We start from the raw sequence: 13,775 nt of genomic DNA, 5'->3' as shown, positions 1-13,775 counted from the left end.
GGCCGGCTGTGAAGGTGACGGGATATTGAACAGGTCTGAAAACCAGTACGGGAATACCAGTCCTATTGGACTTGCGTTCAGAGGAACACGGACAGGAGAGGACAAGGATGAGGGTTTCATGCACCTGAGCGAGTCAACCCTATTTGGTACCTGGGTGGAACCAGAGGTGAACAACCGAGATATAGACTGAGAAGGGAAAGCAGCAATAAAAAAAAGTCAGGCTCAACCCAACGTCCAGATGAACTGCAGTGCCTCGATTTGTTTTCCTGCAAAATAATTGACGCGGTGATCTGCTGTCATGCTTAATATGCCACATTACCTCTGGTGTCGCTAGAAGGGCCTGCCGGTTCAGGAATTTTCGGTGGTAATTTTCAAGCTCTGCAGCCCCAGCTCTTAGAAGCACTTTGATTCTATTATGTCTGGTCCTTCTCGTGAACTTTTTCCACTTCCCCCTGCTTTTAGGGGATTCTTTCTCCTTGTTGTGTTTATCTGGCGCGGGTTAGGGACAACGAGGGCTCACGCTGGCACCGTCCCTTTTCCAGGCTCAGGGATGCAGGGTCTTCGGCTGTGGAGGCCAGGGCGACTCTGCCCCTCCCCCACCCCCGCGCAGCCCCGCCCCGCCCCCCTCACATCTTTTTGTTGTTTGTTTCCTTTTAAACGAATTTTCAAAATGAAAATCTTGCACGGAACCAACCACAATATAAAAAAAAAAAAAACAAGTAAAACTGAGATTTATGTATTATAAATTCAAAAGTATAAGTGAAATTGTATAAAATCAGTGGATGATCTCATGTATGTCAAGATTCTGTAGATAACACGTTTTGGTCTTTGATATTTAAAGGATTAAAAATATATCATTTAAAGGAAAGTCAGAGATGTTTCTAAAGTTCCCGGGGCTTCCAAGGGACTCTGGATTGAAAGTGGCTGTCTCTGGGAGAGGAGAGTCAGGGAGGGGAAGGGGGAGAATTAGGGAGGGGAGTGGGGAGAGTTAGGGAAGGGAGGGGAGAGTCAGGGAGGTGGGTCTCTCCTCTCCATGGAGGGGAGAGGAGAGGAGAGAATCAGGGAGGGGAGTAGGAAAGTCAGGGTGGAGAAGGGTAGGGAGGGGAAGAGAAGAGAGAGAAGGGAAAGGGGGAGGAAAAAGAAGGTAGAGGAGGAGACTGGGGTTTTTTGTTATTGGCCTCGGGGAGCTATTTGATATTTTAAAACTCTCTATATTACATCTTTTTTTAAAAAACGTTTATTTATTATTGAGAGACAGAGACAGAGCATGAGCAGGGGAGGGGCAGAGAGAGGAGGAGACACAGAATCCGAAGCAGGCTCCAGGCTCCGAGCTGTCAGCACAGAGCCCGACGCGGGGCTCGACCTCACAAACTGCCAGATCATAACCTGAGCCGAAATCAGACGCTTCACCGACTGAGCCACCCAGGTGCCCCTATATATTACAACTTTGATAAAAATTAAAATTTAAAGGTAAAAAAAGGAAAAGAAATAACTACAGCATTGTTTCCTTGACTCCAAGAGTTTACTGAGGTAGGTATTAGTTAACAGCTGAGGAAGTTGAGGGTCAAAGAGGTTAAGTGATTACTAGGCAGTGAGCAAGCGGGCCTGGCACTGGGCCGCAGGTCAGCTCATTGCAAAGCCTGTGCTTCCCTGGTTGCGCAGCCTCATTGTCCCGGGAAGAAATGGCCGGCTGCCTGGTGTGCTGGGCTCTGGGAAGTTTCCAGACCCACCATCTCGTCCCTTGTCAGCTATTGATGCCTGAAACTCCTTTACAAGAGGGCAGAATCGTCCAGCTCAGGGTCTCAGTAAAGCAAGTAGTTCTCATTTGACACTCACTGGTCCCTTCTGTTGTGAGTCCCTCTTTCTTGTGGTAAGAATCCGAGTTCCCTCAGGCACAAGTAGTCTGCACCTGTTTCTCTTCCCGACAGCACCCCCTCCCACTGGGAAAGCTTAAATGTGGCTGCAGGACCTACTTCCCAGATGGCTTGTTCACTGTTGGCAGGAGTCCTTAGTTCCTCCCCCTGTGCACTGTCCCTAGGCTGCTTGAGCGTCCTCATGACATGGCAGCTAACATGTCACAGACTGTCCCTTCTGCTTTATTCTATTTACCCGCATTCAAGGAGAGGAGAATTAGGCTCCACCCTTTGAAGGCGGCATATTAAAGATTTTGTGAACACGTCTTAAAATCACTGGATGTGTCCTTTGGGTCTCTAGGATCTTAGTGCTGCCCTGGGCCCCACCTAGGAAAAGGAAAATGGAGATTCCCTCGCCCTAGATTCTCCGAATCTCTCCATCCCCAGGGCACAGCCCAGGGAGCCAGGATCAAGAATCCATTTGCAGGAACGTGATGGGTGTCTAAGCACTCTCCTGACTGTCCCCAAACCCCTGGTCAGAGAACTTTCTCTGGTCTGGGGATGGAATAGCCTGACCCTTCCCCTCTTCTTCCCAACCTATTGTTTCCCCCATAATTGTGTCTTTCCAGGCTTTTGAAGCTCAAACCCTAGGCTCTTGTTAGCCCAAAGCATTTCTTTCTACTTTTCTGAGGCATCTCTCCTTCCCTGAGGCAGAAAATGCCACAGACAAAGGGGCAAAGGGGAAAGAGAATGGATGAGGGGATAAAGGGGAAGGGGAACCTCAGTGACTTCGCTCAAAACGCTATCCTGCTACACCCTTATTCACAGATGTCTCCCTTTGGGGAACCTTGCTTCCCGTTTCGCTCTGGGCAATCTCACATCCCCTTTGGATGACCCCATCAGCTCCTGCCACCCAGTGCCTAGCTTCCTCCTCTCCAGGAAGTGACACCCCTGTCCCAGTTCAGAATCTTACCACCAAACGGGGAGCCTCCCCCCCCCCCCCCCCCCCCCGGAAGAATGCCTGCCCCCAAAGCATCCCTGTCTGGGTGCAACCTGAGATTCTCCCATCCTGGTGTCTCGCAAGTGGCATGGACTCCGTGGGCCTCACCCAGCCGCCTGCAGCCCTGCAGCGCCCCCTATCTCCCCCGTGTATCTGCTCCTCCTCCAATCTCCGCAAACCCTTTACCTTCATTTTCTCCTCACGTGTGTTTTGGAGCCTTGCGGTAGGTCCTAGTGACTACATCCTGGCTCATATTTAAGTTACCTCTCTACTCACTGCAGTTGAGCATCTGTGCAGCAAAGAACCAACCCTACCCACGAGAGGTCTGACCTTTGCCTGCCCTTCCTGAGCGCTGATCTAGAAGCCCTTGCAATGTCTTTGTCTTCCTGGGAGACTTGGCCACACTGGACACTCCAACAACGTGACCTATCATGAGGGCTTTGGGCCACGCAGGGTCAGCTTTACCTTTGGATGGACTGGAGGCTAAAGGTCAGCAACACGGCAACCACCATGTCTATGGGACGGAGCCCCAATAAACTCTGCACACAAGGCTTGGGGGGGCTCCTCTGGTGGGCAAAACCCTGAAAATGTTGTCACACATCATCGTTGGGAAAAGTTCGCCTTGTCCATGACTTCACTGGGAAGCCCTGAGTGTGGAGCCTTCCTGAACTCTCCCCTGGGTGGATTCTAATCTGTATCCTGTTGCCATAATAAACTGTAACCATAAGCATAGCAGCTCTCAGTGAATCCCGGGAGTCCTTCTTGGGGATTCCTGAATGTTGCAGCATCTACACATTTACTCACACTCTTGTCTTCAAGGCATGGGTTTCTACTTTCTGGGTCTTCATCCTTCCCCAACCTCTCTGTGGTTTTTGACACCCCCCCCCCTTTTTTTAAGATTTTATTTTTAACTAATCTCTATACCCAATGTGGGTCTTGAATTTACAACCGCAAGATCAAGAGTCGCATGTTCAGGGCACCCGGGTAGCTCAGTTGGTTGAGTGCCCAACTTTGGCTTAGGTCGTGATCTCCTGGTTCAGGAGTTCAAGCCCCACATCAGGCTCACTGCTGTCAGCCTATCAGCACAGATCCTCTGTCCCCCTCTCTCTGCCCCTCCCCTGTTTGCATTTTCCCAATAAATAAATAAATATTTTTTAAAAAGAAAAAAAAAGAGTCGCATACTCTACTGACTGAGCCAGCCAGGCATCCTGGCCTTTGACAGTTTATCAACCCCCTTCCTTCCTGTGATGCTCTCCTGCCAGGGCTCTGATGACCTTGAAATCCACCAGCTTCCCTTCCACTTCTCAGGCTCCACTTTATTCCTCAGTCTGCTTTCGCCGCTGGTCCTTGACCATTTCTTGGGGCTGCTTCTTGTCATTTATCTGAGTGTCAGCTAAACACGGTGGAACTGAAGCACGGACTCACATCCCAGTCATTGCAAATCCCTGATTTCGTCTCCTACCTTGTCCTCTTGCTCCTTAGGCATCCTGACCTGTGTGAATAACTAATGGCCAGATAAAGCTTAAAAATGTGTACTTGGTGGGGCGCCTCACTGGCTCAGTTGGTTAAGTGTCTGACTCTTGATTTTGGCTCAGATCATGATCTTACAGTTCACGGGTTCAAGCCCCGCATCAGGCTCTGGGCTGACAGTGCGGAACCTGCTTAGGATTCTCTCTCTCTCTCTCTCTCTCTCTGCCCCTCCCCAACTTGTTCTCTCTCTCTCTCTCTGTCTCTCTCTCTCTCTCAAGATAGGTGAATAAACTAAAAAAATATGTACTTGGGGGGGGGGCGTCTGGGTGGCTCACCGGTTGGGCATTTGACTTTGGCTTAGGTCTCATGGTTCATGGGTTTGAGCCCCGCGTCGGGCTCACAGCTTGGAACCTGGAGCCTGCTTCGGATTCTGTGTCTCCCTCTCTCTCTGCCCCTCCCCCATTTGCGCTCTCTCTTAGAAATAAATAAACATTAAAAAATTTTTTAAAGTATATGTACTTGGTGTGTTCTAGATATATATCCTCTGTTGGGTAAATGTTTTGCAAATATTTTGTCCCACCATGTGGCTTGCCCAAATTTCTCTCTGGAGCACTTTCTCTTCTCTCATCCAAGCACATAGTTTCCCTGTCATCTCTAAGAGGGTGACCCTCAACTTACATCTACAACTCCAACTATATCTACAGACCCAGCCCTTCTGATGCTCTAATAGCCCAGTGGACATCTCTGTATGGCATTTGAACTTCAGCATGTCCACACATCTGTGGACTCATTATCTTTCCTCAGAATATTCCTCATTTTGGTCAATGGCATTATTTTGCTAGTGAAGGGTGAGATCGTCTTGCCCGGCAGACACTTGACCCTGGGCCATCACAGGGATCCATCCCCCACTCTGGTTTACAGGCTGCCTGTCTGGCTTTGGCTTGGTTCCTGTCTCCCCGGCTACTGATTTGACACAGCCCTGGGCTCCAGTTTCAAGTCCTGCCTTAGCTCCTGACTCAACCAGGATAGGCACCCAATTCTGGCTTACTTGCCCTAGGCAGGTGCGGGGCACCCCGGACCACTCCTGGCAGGGCCCTGCTGCCTCCTATGGTTTACTACCCTTCTCTCCAACGGATGGTGATTCCCCCCACACCACACACACAGACACACACACAGACACACACTTAATGCTTTGGGTACTGGCATGAACATTCCAACATCTGACAAAGCCTTTAGATAGTAAAGTGTAGGTCACCCCTACCTGACTAAAGGGAGCTCATACTGGCCACCAGCTAGTAATTAGCTGAGAATCTGTTGTAATCAACATAAAAGCACATCTTGGGATGTGTTCTTGTTTCTGAGTTTATCAACTATTGTGTTTAAGTTTTCTTAATTTTATTTTTTATTTGTTTAAAAAAAATTTTATGTGTATTTATTTTTGAGAGAAAGAGACAGAGCACGAGCAGGGGAGGGGCAGAGAGAGAGGGAGATATAGAATCCAAAGCAGGCTCCAGGCTCTGAGCTGTCAGCACAGAGCCCGACACGGGGCTCAAACCCATGAACCACAAGATCATGACCTGAGCCGAAGTTGGATGCTTAACTGACTGAGCCACCCAGGAGCCCTTATTTTTTAAATTAAAATATATATAAAAGCAATCATCTCTCCTTATATATATAAAATCCTATCTCTACTCCATAACACGATTAGTCGCCTGGATTGTACTCTGTCACAGCCTTTTCTGTGTTCACTTACATACAAAAGCATAAACACGGTTCTATGAAAATCTTGTTTACTAGTTTTTGCTGAAGTAGAATCATTCTGTATGCGTTACTTTGCAGACTGTTTCTTTTCCACTTGACAACTCATCGCTGCAATGCAGTAAATATAGATCTAACTCTATCTTTGTTTTCTTATGTATCTATGCACACACATAGAGATATAATTTTGCATAAATGCGATCCTTTTCTTGTTTAATCCTCCAAATACTGGAGAAACCCTCATACCTCTATTCCAGTACTTGCCTCCTTGTGTAGAATATGCTTTTAAAAAAAACAAAAACATGTATATCCATGATCACATAGTAAACTTATAAACTTCTTGGTACTGTGCCTGCTCCAGAGTAGGAGATTAACACATTTGCTGGATGAATGAACACTTGTTTTATTACTCTTCCTGCTTTACAGTTGGGAATATTAAGCAACTTGCCCAAGAAGCCACAACTCAAGTGCAGTGGAACAGAGGCTCAGGCTTAGATCCCTGTCAATCCCCTAGTGATCCCCTACGCTGTGCTCTTGTGCCTGAGTCATCATAATCTTTGTGAACAACTTAAAACCCAAACCATGTCAAACTTTAAAAATGTATACCTGGCAAATTCTAGATACAGTCCTTTGTTGAGAGAATGTTTTGGAAATATCTTTTCCATTCTGTGCCTTCCCTTTCATTTTTATAGCAGTCTTTTGAAGAACAAAAGCTTTAAATTTGGATGAAGTTCTATTTTTTTCCCCTTTTATACTTCATGCTTTTAAGAAACTTTTGCCAAACCTAAGATCACTAAGATTTTTGTCTGATTTTCTTTTATAAGTTTTATAGTCTTAGTTTTTACACTTAGGTCTATGATCCATCTTGAGTTGATTTATGTATATGGTGTGAGGAAAGAACTGAGGTTTCTTTTTAAATATTATTTTAGGGATGTCTGGATATCTCAGTCGGTTAAGTGTCCATTTCTTGATTTTGACTCAGGTTATGATCACAGGGTCTTGAGATCGAGCTCTGTGGGAGGCTCCGTGCTGAGCTTGGAGCCTGCTTAGGATTCTCTCTCTCCCTCTTCCTCCTTCCTTCCCCACTCTTAAAAAAAAAAATGTGTGTGTGTGTGTGTGTGTGTGTGTGTGTGTGTGTATAATTTTATTTTCACATTTTGTTTTATTATATTTGGCATATGGTTATCCAATTCTTTAAGTACTGTTTGTTAAAAAGATTATCTTTCTTCCACTGAACTGCCTTGCGCCTTTGTGGAAAATCAACTGACCATGTGTGCATGGACCTATGTCTGGACTCTCTAATCTGTTCTATTGATTGACATGTCTGCCTTTTCACCAATACAACACTGTTTTGATTACTGTAGGCTTATAATAGGTCTTGATCATGTAACGTAAATACTTGACATGTGTTCTTTTTCTTTCAGAGTTGTTTTAGATATTCTAGGTCCTTTACCTTTCTATAAAAATTTTTAGAATCATTGTTAACAGTTTTTACAAAAAGCTTGCTGGAAATTTGATCAGAACTGCATTGAATCTACAGGTTCAATCCACAGAAGAACTGGCATCTTAACAAAATCGAAGTTTAGGTCCATGGACATGGTATATCACTTCATTACCCAAGTCTTTGCTTTTTCTCAGCAGTGTTTTATAGTTTCCAGTGTACGTGTCTTTCACATCTTTTGTCAAATTTATCCTTAAGTAATCTCTATGCCCAACATGGGGCTCCAACTCACCACCCCGAGATCAAGAGTCACATGCTCCACCAACTGAGCCAACCAGGTGCCCCTAAGTATTTCCTATTTTCGATACCACTGTATCTGGTACCATTTTTAAATTTCAATTTCTGATTGTTAATTGCTGATGTACAGAAAAAAACAACTGAATTTTGTATGTTGGCTCTGATTCTTGCAGCCTTGCTAAACTTACCTATTCACTCAACAAGAAGACAGCCTCCCAGATTTAAGGAGAAACATGATATTTGCACAGCCTCAAAGTATCTCCCCCAAACGTGTATCAATTACAAAGGGAAAAATAGTAACTTTACCGTGGAGAAGCATGCTAGATACCACCTTAACCAAGTGATTGAGATGAACATAGTCAGTCATAAGACATATCAGGGGCGCCTGGGTGACTCAGTCGGCTAAGCATCCAACTTTGGCTCAGGTCATCTCATGGTTCATAGGTTTGAGCCCTGGGTTGGGCTTTGTGCTGACAGCTCAGAGCCTGCTTCGGATTCTGCATCTCCCTCTCTCTCTGCCCCTCCCCAGCTCACGCTCTGTGTCTCTCTCTTTCAAAAATAAATAAACAGGGGCGCCTGGGTGGCGCAGTCGGTTAAGCGTCCGACTTCAGCCAGGTCACGATCTCGCGGTCCGTGAGTTCGAGCCCCGCGTCAGGCTCTGGGCTGATGGCTCGGAGCCTGGAGCCTGTTTCCGATTCTGTGTCTCCCTCTCTCTCTGACCCTCCCCTGTTCATGCTCTGTCTCTCTCTGTCCCCCCCCCCAAAAAAAAAAAGTTGAAAAAAAAAATTAAAAATAAATAAATAAATAAATAAACATTAACAATTTTTTTAAAAAGGTAAGACATATCAACAGTATGTACCCCTGATAGAATGTGCTGAGAAGGGCACATCACCTCTGAGGGGTATTTTTTTTAAACACTTTTAAAAATGTTTTTATTTATTTTTGAGAGAAAGAGAGCATGAGCAAGGGAGGGGCAGAGAGAGAAGGGGACAGAGGATCCGAAGCAGGCTCCATACTGTCAACACAGAGACAGATGTGGGGCTCCAGCTCATGAACCATGAGATCATGACCTGAGCCAAAGTCGGACACTTAACCGACTGAGCCACCCAGACACCCCGGCCTCTGGGGTATTTTTACCAGAAATTCATAACGTCAATCAAATCATGAGAAAATGTCAGGTAAGCTCAGATTGAGGGGGAGCCTACACCATATCAGGTCAGTACTATTCAAAAATGTTAGATTCATAAAGCACAAGAAAAGACTGAGGAGTTGTCACAGGAGGCTAAGGAAACATAAAAATTAAAGACAATAGAAAATCCTAGATGGATCCTAGAGCAGAATGAGGACATTAGTAGGTGGTGAAATCCAAATAAAATCTGTAATTTAATTAGTAGTATTGTAGCAATGTTAATTTCTTAGTTTTGTTAATTGTACCATGGTTATGTAAGACATTAGCCTCAAGCTGTGTGGGATGCTAGGTGGAGGGTATGTGGACACTCCCTATATTCCCTTGCAAATTTTTTCTAAATCTATTCTTATTTCAATAAAAAGTGTTTTTTTTTTAATGGGCAAAAGATTTAAACAATCACCTTACCAGGAAGAATATACAGATGTCAAATAAGTGTCTGAAGAGACACTTAACTTCATTAGTTATTGGGGAAATGCAAATTTAAACACCAGTGAGATACCACCGCATGCATGGCTAAAATTAAAAACACTGACCATATCAAGTGTTGACAAGGATGTGAAGCAACCAGAACTCTTGCACTCTGATGGTGGCCATGTAAAGTGTTACAAGCATTCTGGAAAATGATGAGGCAGTTTCTTAAAAAGTTAAACATACATCTACCATACAACCCAGACATAACAATCCTAAGTATTTACCCAGGAGAAATGAAAGCAAATGTTCATACAAAGACTTGTACATGACTGCTCATAGCAGCTTTTTTTTTTTTTTTTTTTTCATTTTTTTGGTAATAGTCAAAAACTAGAAAGGATCCAAATTTCCATCAGTAGATTACTGGATAAACAAATTATGGACTATTTGGACACTGGAATAATACTCAGCAATAAAAAGGAGCAAACTATTGATACATGTAATAACATATATGTTTCAAAATAACTATTCTTAGTGGAAAAAAAACAGAAAGAATACATCTTGTATGATTCCATTTAATTAAAATTCTAGACAATGCAGTTGATTTTTAGTGGCAGAAAGCAGATCAGCAATTGCTTAGGCACAGGATTTTGGGAGGAGGTAGGGATGAATTACAAAGGGACCTGAGGAAATCTTTGGGCTTGATAGATACGTTCCCTGTCTTGATTGTGGTGATGGTTTCATGTATCAAAACTCATCAAATTGTAGGTCTTAAATATATACAATTAAAAACATTTTTAATAGTTTTTATTTATTTTTTATTTTTTTAACGTTTATTTTTGAGAGTCAGAGAGAGAGACAGAGACAAAGTGTGAGCAGGGGAGGGGCAGAGAGAGAAAGAAAGGGAGACACGGAATCTGAAGCAGGCTCCAGGCTCTAAGCTGTCAGTACAGAGCCCCATGCAGGGCTTAAATTTGTGAACTGTGAGATCATGACCTGAGCTGACGTCAGACACTTAAGTGACTGATCCACCACCCAGTCGCCCCTAAATATATGCAATTTAATGTATCTAATTATGTCTTTTTTAATAAAAAATTTTAAGGTTTGTTTATTTATTTTGAGAGAGAGAGAGAGAGCACAAGCAGGGGAAGGGCAGAGAGACAATCCCAAGCAGGCTTCATGCTGTCAGCGCAAAGCCTGACACGGGGCTCCAACTCACGAACCATAAGCTCATGACCTGAGCCGAAATCAAGAGTCAGACGCTCAACCCACTGAGCCACTCAGGCACCCCATATGTTAATCATATCTTATTAAAATCATTAAAACGTGTATTTGGGCTCCAGGAACCGGTAGGAATAATGTGGCCAGCTATTATATCCTCCTACCAGATACTAAATCAGATCCAAACTAGGTGTGGGGAGGGACCAATTTCACCTGTTATGGAGAGACAGGTAATAAGACACTTATCCCCCTGTGGCTTTCCCAGAGATTAGGTTTCCATGTCCAGAAACCAGGAATCTCCAGAAGGCATAATACAGTGGTCCCCCCTTATCCACAGAGGATAGTTCCAAGGTCCCCAGTGGATGCCTAAAACCACCAGTAGTTATGAACCCTATAGATACTATGTTTTTCCTATACCTACATGTCTATGATAAAGTTTAGTTTATAAATTAGGCCTAGTAACAGATTAACATCCGTCAAACTAGCACTAGAATTTCTTTTTCCTTCTTTAGTTTCACAGATACATACAAGATGCGTTCTTACTGTAGATCTTCGCAATTTCAGCATACATTTTTTATCTTTCCTTAGAAGAGAACTTCCACCTTCACAGCTACTCTTTGGCATATCCAATTACCAGCATCACTGCTCTTGTGCTCTGGGGCCATTATTAAGTAAAATAAGGGTTATTTGAACACAACCACTGTGACAGTGACTAATAGGCGGGTACCGAATACGCCATGGATCCGCTGGACAAAACGATGAATCACATCCTGGACAAGACGGAGCGGGACACGCAAGATTCCATCACTACTCAGAGTGGTGCGCAATTTCAATCTTACAAATTGTTTACTTCTGGAATTTTCCATTTAATATTTCGGATCGTGGGAACTGAGACCACAGAAAGTGAAAATGCGGATCAGGGGAAGACTGCCATACAAATGGCTCTTATATTCATATATTCAGCTGGTAAGAGCTGAAGGAAGCCAGCAGGGTCCTGCAGGTTACATCCTGGGGGAGGGCTTCCCTCAATCCTTGGCAAAGAGAAATCCTTATTTTTAACTCACTCTAAGTTTCAGACGAAGGTTAACTCGCCTGAGTCTTTCTCCACAGGGTGCCTCCAAACCACAAATTCCTGATTCCTACTCTGGTTTATCCTAATAAGAAGTAGGTTGAGCCCTTAATCCCCGTTTAAAGGGCCCTTGTTTATCGAAGCAGTAAACTCTGGGCAAAGGGTCATAAATCACTCTAGCTGGATCCAGAATGTGAGGCGGGTGCGGGCTAAGAATGGGCACGCAGAGGTTACATTAACTGTCAATCTTGTCTGTTTTCCTGGTAGCCATACTCCTGGGAGCCCCTGTGCTGGGCCAGATCCAGCCTTGAATCTTCTCCACTCTGCTCCGTACGTAGGAGGGGCGGAGGCAGTACCGATGCACGCTCCCTGCCCCCTACCCCTCTTCTCTGCTAGGTTTGGCCAGTGGAAGGCGCCAGTAGTAAATCAGAGATAGGAGAGCTAGAGACTAGTGTCTCCCAATGATTGTTTTTTTACGTGAGGCCACAGCTCTGGTCAGATGCCTCCCTTCCCAAGACTGGAGCCCCCAGCTGGTTGGGGTACAGCTCCCTTGCCCATGTCCCTTTAGGTCTAAGGCTGATAACAGCTTCCCACTGTTCTAATCCCTGGGTTCTTCATCCTCCCTGGTTGATCCTCAGCTTCTAGCTCACACCTTTGTATGTGTTCCTTCTTCAATTCAATTAGCCCTTCCAGTGTGTAATCCCTTCCCCACCGCAGCTCTGACCCAGACATCTTCACAGCCCCCAAACACGGCCCTCATCTGTCTTTACATCCCCAGAGCCCACAGTTTGCTGATACACCTCCCTCAGGTCCTCCCACCTTGGCCTTGGCTCCCCTTCTGTTTCTCTGATTCTTTCTCCCCAGGTTCCTGTGTTTACCCATCACCGGCCCTTTGGCCTGTGCTGACATTGCTCTGCCCAGAATTGAAGACATCGGCCTCTTCTTCAGCCAGAGCCCACACTGTGCATTTGATGTCCTCTGCCTTCCCAGACACAAAGCCTTGAAAACTAGGCGACAGCTCACTTCTGCCTCAGAGAAACCCAAAGGGAGCCACTACCCCCCAAAAGGTGAAACCAGTGTGTTATGCAAATATAGCCTCAAGGCAATTACCCCTGCATCTCATGGCCACCCTGAAATCCCTCCTTATAGGGGGATTCTGGCCCCACCACTGCCTCCTCCCTCTCCCCTCTCCAGGCATCCAAGCATATCCTTAAAACATCCCACAGGACATTCCTCATTCCTTTGTAGGCCCTCAATGTCTCTCACCTACTGCTGGAGTCTCCCTGTTGGTTCCCTCCCTTCCTCCTCGCCCCCATAATCTGGTCCGCACAATACCAGTCCCCGAAAGCACAGGTCTGAGCAAAAGCCTTCCCTAGTGCCTGTAAAGGCCCACCCCCTCATTCACTTCTCTATTGAATGTGTGAATTTTTATCAAAAGCTCTTAGTTAAAAAAAAAATTAATACTTTTCGTCACCTCCAGTTTTAAAACATTTGTCTTTAAAACATCAACATTAGCACTTAACGGGAAACTTCTTTCTTCGGCAACTCCGCTAACGATCACGCTTCCCTCTGCCTCTCGGCCCCTTGGCTGACACCGAACAGGATGGGAGGGGTGGCCCCGAGCCGCATATAAACACAAACAGAAGCTGGGGTTTCTACCAACAAGTTTGTTCTGGCCGGCTCCAGACCCGGAGAGGTTTGGATAGGTGTCCCACTGTCCCACCCAGCGCCCTCGGGTCGGCGATCGGCGATCGTTACAAAAGGGGCTGGGCAGGGCTGCAGGGCAGGGTCAGGACGCGGGAGGAAGCAGAGGGAGCAGGGTGGGGGCCGCCACTCCGGCCGCCAGGTCTGGGCAACGCTGGCCCTTCCAGCGGGGACCTGGCCTGGGGCAGCGCTTCCCCGGGCTGCGGCCGCCGAGCCCGTCCATCCCGCGCTCTCCCGTCCCGCCCGAGCGGCGTCAACAAGGCTATTCCCAGGCGGCCTGGATTCCCTGAGGGAGGCCCGGCGCTCCAGCCCGCGTGACCCCCGCCCACCACGCCGGGAACCTGGCAGCGCCCGCTGCAGAGGAG

At 45.9% G+C, this 13,775-nt stretch overlaps 1 protein-coding gene across 1 annotated transcript in view; it reads left to right on the top strand.

The window, feature by feature from the left end:
- STYXL1 (serine/threonine/tyrosine interacting like 1) overlaps nucleotides 1-13,775 on the top strand; it is a 320,245-nt gene that overhangs the window by 277,066 nt on the left and 29,404 nt on the right. The gene's annotated exons all lie outside the window — the stretch shown is intronic.

This window comes from Panthera uncia, chromosome E3 (assembly GCF_023721935.1).
Source record: "Panthera uncia isolate 11264 chromosome E3, Puncia_PCG_1.0, whole genome shotgun sequence".
NCBI classification, from domain to species: Eukaryota; Metazoa; Chordata; class Mammalia; order Carnivora; family Felidae; genus Panthera; species Panthera uncia.
The sequence above is the reverse complement of the archived record's forward strand: the minus strand, read 5'-3'. Positions and strand labels throughout refer to the sequence as shown.